Genomic DNA, 5871 nt, shown 5'->3' on the forward strand with positions numbered 1-5871 from the left:
TTGAATCATTCTATTCCCTCTTGTGCACACTTAGGGTTCCTTGTTAGGAGCTAATCTGTGTCCCTTTCATGTCGGTTCACCCGTAGGAGACTTAAGCCACCATAGCCAAAAAGCTTCAAGAGATAGGTTGAAGAATATAATACCCCCTAAAAAGCCTTCCCTTTTTTTCTTTTCAAGTGAATATTAATATTTATCCAAATAGCACAGGTGTTCTTTCATCAGAATCATGATGACTCTGTACGTACAAGTTGGTTGTACCAGATTGGACAACTCACACATTTTATTTTCTTATCCGGGTAGCTTTTAGGTGTGGCGATAATTTTGGGTGCCATCTGGAAATACTCATGTAGCTACATTAGTATCGAAACATGACAAAATTAAGGATAAATAGGCTATGATCCACTGAGTTATAAAATGCAATTTAATGATCTGAAAATGCTAAATTATGTGCTAAAGATAACTAAATGGGGACAAATTAACCAATAAGTAGGGAGAATATATATGTTCTTTCTAGTACTATCAGGCATACATATTGAGTCGAACAAATTCACTCTCGTACTCAAATACTATCATCCGTCCTTGTTTCAGCTCAAGAAACTCTCTACATTTCTTATCAAGAAATCTTTGGCTCGCATATTTCTTTCAAAATTCAGTCTAAAAGAATTCCCAGTCTACTCGATCTCTTGGCACAACAGCAACTAATATGTTCAACCATTGATAGGCCGAATCTTTCAACAATGATACAACATATTTCAAATGTTCCACAAGAGTACATAATAATTCATCGAAAACCGTCACCATGTTTTCTAACCGAAAGTAGGCTATTTCGGGATCATCTTCGGTTGTACCTCTGAATTCTTCAACCCCATACTTATAAATTTTATCAATTGCAGGCTTGCTCACTCGTATTGGTTCCAAACCTGGAGGAACTACGGGGATTGGTTGGGGTATAGGTGGGGGTAGTGCTCGTTGAGTCATTGGGTTCATTCACATGAACTCTGTGAACCATTCATTCATCATCTAGAAGAAGGCTTCCTTAGCCTCTCTTCACCGACCCTTAGATATGAGCCGACTTCCACTAGATGCTGCCTCGTGAATGGAAGCTTGTGCATTACTTTCTACTTCATCGGAATCAGCTTGGTTGGATGACATTTTACCTATATGAAAACATAATTTAAATTGAGTCATGAGTTATCACACTATCACATGTTATATAATGGCATGTATTTCTAGACTCGTACATGTTATGTTCAACCTGAGAGTCAACTAAATTGTAGCTCTGATACTGCTAAATGTAACACCTCTAACACGTATTCGTCACCAAAATAGGGTTACAAAGCATTACCATACAAACAAAACATTAAATCATACATTTCAAACATAAAGATGATATAATCCATTCATTCACATACAAAACATCCCTAAATTGAGCCCTCGAAAAATACTGTAGAAAAAATCAGAGACTAAATTGGAAACAATTGGAAAGCTTAAGAAAAAGTTGGAAAATTTGAATTGCAGGGGTCACAAAGTTGAGCCACAAGCCTATGTCTCAGGCCATGTAATAATTGAAATAGGGACACACGATCGTGTCCCAGCCCATGTTTGTGCCTGTGTAACTCTTTGAGTTATGTCACATGGCCAAGCCACACGCCTGTGCACTAGGCTGTGTAACTTTCAAAATAGCCACACACACCCGTGTTCCAGGTGGTGTGCTAGGCCGGGTAACAGCCTAACTTGCATGCAGTAAAATCTACAGGGGACACACGTCTATGTCGCCTGGCCGTGTGTCATACATAGCTGAGTCACACACCTATGTCCCAAGCCAAGTAGACATGAAATTGGCTAAAATCAAGTCATTTCTATCACCAAATCAAGCATGCACCTAAAAGCATTTTGTGCACATGACAAAATCAACAAAACCATACCAAAACATGCATTAAATGACCGTTTCAAAAGATTAATTCCATTCAACCAATATGCCGTACAAGACACCTTAAATGCATTCATTCAACCCTTACTTAAACATATATACATACCATATTTCAATCATCCACGTCAACTCCAATACCTTTCCAAAACATACCCTATCTTGATCATATAGAAACTAATCCATCACAAGCAAAAAGTAAAAAAACGCATGATTGTCTCCAAGGTTTTGAAGCCTTTCTTTCTTTCTTTTTTCCTTGTGATTAACCGTCTTTATTCTTTGGTTAAAAGAATAATTGGAAGGTGGGGTTGCGTGTGTGTTCCAGCTGTATGGTGGGTTTTCCAAGACTTTTTGGCGTACTGCTCGAGAGTGTATGGTGGTTTATACGTGGTTGGTGTTGTGAAGCCCAGGCTGTGCCTGGGAATGGTCGATGGAAACGATACCTATTTTGATGAGCTATCTTGTTGTTTACTGCTATTATCACTCTCTTCCTAAATGGTACATACTTATGCATGATTCTTACATCTTTTCTACATGGTTTTCGTTGGTTCCGATTGGCTTTCATTAATGGTACGTTCTTTCATTGATTTTTTCATAAAATTGTTGATTTGTTTCTGAGTCTTTTGTTGTTTTTCTACAAAAGGTGCATTAATTACATCTATTTTTCTTTTCTTTTTTATCTATATCTTTTTTCTCTTAGTATGTAGGTTTTTAAGGGTTTTTTTCTCTTATTTAAGTTTCCTCTTTTCTTTCTCTTTTAACTCTTATCGATTTTCTATTTTTAGGTTTTTCTATACTTTATGGTCTGGAAAGCTCTTTAGTGTACATTTCTGGTGTTAGGCCTTATCCCTAGCTTTTTACGCTTTTTTTGCCTCATTTATGGAAGTTCTGTACTCAATTATTATTTTGTTTTCTTTACTTCAATTGCCAAAAGGTGTCTGATTTTGGATCCTCGTAATATCTTGGTGAGTTTTTTTAATTTCTTTGGGTTTTTTTGGAATTTTTTGTTGATTCTCTCAGTTGTGTTTCTGCGCAGGACCCTCTATTCCCTCGAGGGGCGACTTCTTGGTCTCCCCGATTTGGAGGTTGCTAGCTTCTTAAATTTTTTGGGTGTTTCCTTTGAGCGCTAAGTATGGTGGAGGATATAAACATGCTCCTGGAAAGGCTTAATTTCTCAGAAGAAGAATCCATAAGATTTTTCAGTTTGAACATGAGCTCAACAAATGTTAAGGGATATGAAGCGTGGGCTGTAGGTAAAATCATGTTCGATGAAAAGGTTAACAGAGATACAATGTATCATGTTCTTAAATCTCTTTCGTTTACAAAGGAATTAACTTTGTGTCATTAAAAGAGGGAGTGATACTGGCTAAGTTCGGAACTATTGAAGACAGAACGAGGATCTTAAACCTCTGTCTCCTTGGTTGTTTTATCAATGTCTTTTTTCCATGTTACCTTTTGTAAAAGGTCAATATCTGGATGTATATGATTTCAACATCGCGCCCTTTTGGTTACAGATATTCAACATTCCCTTCGATTACATGGATTGACAGGTGGCTTTGGCATGAAAGTGGTGGATAACCTAGACAACTACCTTGTCTTGCCTCTCCTTGTTGCTAAAAGAAAGTCTAAGGCTTTTAATGGCATTACTAACTAATTTTCTTGTAGGGCTAATAACTGGTCAAAGAGACTTATTTCCTTTGGTGTAAAGAGATCTTTATAAAATTTGTCCTCCAATCCCTTCTAATTATGCTTTTTCGATTTTCTTAGCTCCTAGGGGTGTGGTGGATTACATGCAATCAAATATTTGTAGAATGTGGTGGTCGAGCAAAAAGAGTGGAAGGTTTTGGGCTATGCTTCTGTGGGAGAAAGTTTACCACCCCAAGGGTATGGGTGGTCTTGGTTTTTAGAACCTCCACCTATCTAACCTGGATCTCCTCGGTAGACAAGTCTGGAGACTCATTTCATTCAAAGGTATTCTAGCTATAAGGTTTTGAGTTCCAAGTATTTCCCTGGGGGTGATATTTTCTAGCCAAAAATAATGGACAAACCATCTTTCACCTAGTCTAGCATTGTTGAGGCTACTAAGGTTCTCAAAGATGGTTTGGTTGGCAGGTGGGAAATGGCACAAGCATCAATATCTGATCAGACAGTTGGGGTTTTGAAGGCTTAAACAACAATGGGCTAAGCCTAGCTATTTCTTACGAGAGAAGACTTAAAGTCTTATAGAATGAAGAAAATAGGAGATGGAAGAAAGTTAGAATGTGTGTGATATATAGAAGCTTCTTGCGACACCAAATCTGTAACCTTCCGATTGGTGATAAGATTAAAGGATAGGGTGGAGTAGTTTCACAACCCCCATGGCTTCTATTACTCTTAATCAGCGTACTCTTGGCTCATGTTGCAGCAAGTGGGTTTTGGTCCCTATAGATTTTTTTGGAAAGAAACTGATAACCCTCCCCAAGATCCATGTCTTCATTTGGTGAATAGGTCATAAGATACTTCTGACGAATGCCAAGATTCCTTTCATTCGAAAAGGGTTTCGACAGGATTGTCCAAGGTACGGTGTTGAAAAAGAAACTCTTATTCAAGCCCTCAAAGATTGCCCAGCAGCGAGGACCATCCTTTCTATTCGTGGCCTAGACAATAGGCTTCTTACAAAATAGTGTAATTGCTGCACCAGCTGGCTGGAGGATGTTGTGTATGTTAGATAAGAAAGCTACTACCGACTTCATAGTAACTCTTTGGAACAGCTGGAACAACCAAAATAATTTTATATTTTGTGCAAAGGAAAATGATGCGTATGTTGTCTGGGAAAGAGCCAAAACCTTAAGCCGCAACTTCTGTATCTACAATTTGGTGAATGACCTTATTATTCCTGCTTGTAAAAAATAGGAGAAATGCTTGAGAGGCTACGCAAAAATTAATTTTGATGTTTCTATTAACAATAGCAAAATAGGCTATGCGTTTCTTATTAGAAATGAGGATGGTTTTGCCATTGGCGGTGGAGGGGGTTTCAAAGAAGAAAATTTTTCAACAGAATGGGCTGAATTATATGCTTTTGAAGAAAGCTTAGATATGGCGCAGTCTCTTAACATTTCTAAAGTGGTTTTTAATATTGACAATGCTAGTCTAGTAAACAGAACGAAGAATCATGGAAGGGATATCACCATTTTAGGGGCGTGCATCAATGAAATTCAAAAAATAATGGATAATTTTCATTCGACTACTATTTGTTGGGCCAACCGTAGTTGGAATATGGTAGCTGACTTTATTTGTAGAATTGCTATTGAAAATTCTTGTAATTGGTCTTTTAATATGGATTATCCTTTGGATATCCATGACTTGGTTATTAGTGATTCAATTTAAATGGAAGTTGACCTTTTGGTCTTTTATGAAAAAAAAAACTATTCATTCACATACCATATTAGCCATCAAAACATGCATCAAACCATAGTTATATTAACACATACTAAATAGGCACCAAATGTACCAAGATGACACAAACCAACCAACATTGCATGATGCCAAAACAACTCATACATGCAAAAATCATCAACCAACATTCAACTAAATCATCAACCAACATTCAACTAACATTAAAAGGCAGTTCCATCTATACACATCATTATAACCTTGGCCAAAACATCAAAAACTACCGATATAATCGTTGGATAGTGTGATAGATCTCCAATGAGCTTCTGATTATCTATAAAACATAGGAAAGAAAATTACATAAGTACGTAATGCTTAGTAAGTTCTTAAAACATGAACATAACTTACCATTTCAATACATAACATTAAGATTAAGCATAACATAATCCAACCACAAGCTTGGCACAAGCCTAAGCACCATCAACAACATACTTCTTTTGAATGCATCATTTTAATAAACATAAACATACTTCCATTGAAGCTTTCCATTTCAATCCTTTTCATGATTTCAT

The 5871-nt window shown here is 37.0% G+C and overlaps 1 long non-coding RNA gene across 2 annotated transcripts; it reads left to right on the forward strand.

Moving 5' to 3' along the window:
• Window positions 1–2071: 2071 nt before the first annotated feature.
• On the forward strand, window positions 2072–5317 carry LOC107952780 (uncharacterized). 2 transcript variants are annotated; one of them, XR_005928161.1, is made up of 3 exons: window positions 2072–2497; window positions 2964–3180; window positions 3695–5317. It is a non-coding gene; the product is annotated as an uncharacterized lncRNA (long non-coding RNA). The 2 variants fall into 2 exon arrangements; XR_001698919.2 differs by having other exon boundaries at window positions 2964–3898; window positions 4040–5316.
• The last annotated feature ends 554 nt before the right edge of the window (window positions 5318–5871 follow it).

Source organism: Gossypium hirsutum, chromosome A06 (assembly GCF_007990345.1).
Source record: "Gossypium hirsutum isolate 1008001.06 chromosome A06, Gossypium_hirsutum_v2.1, whole genome shotgun sequence".
Classification (NCBI taxonomy): Eukaryota; Viridiplantae; Streptophyta; class Magnoliopsida; order Malvales; family Malvaceae; genus Gossypium; species Gossypium hirsutum.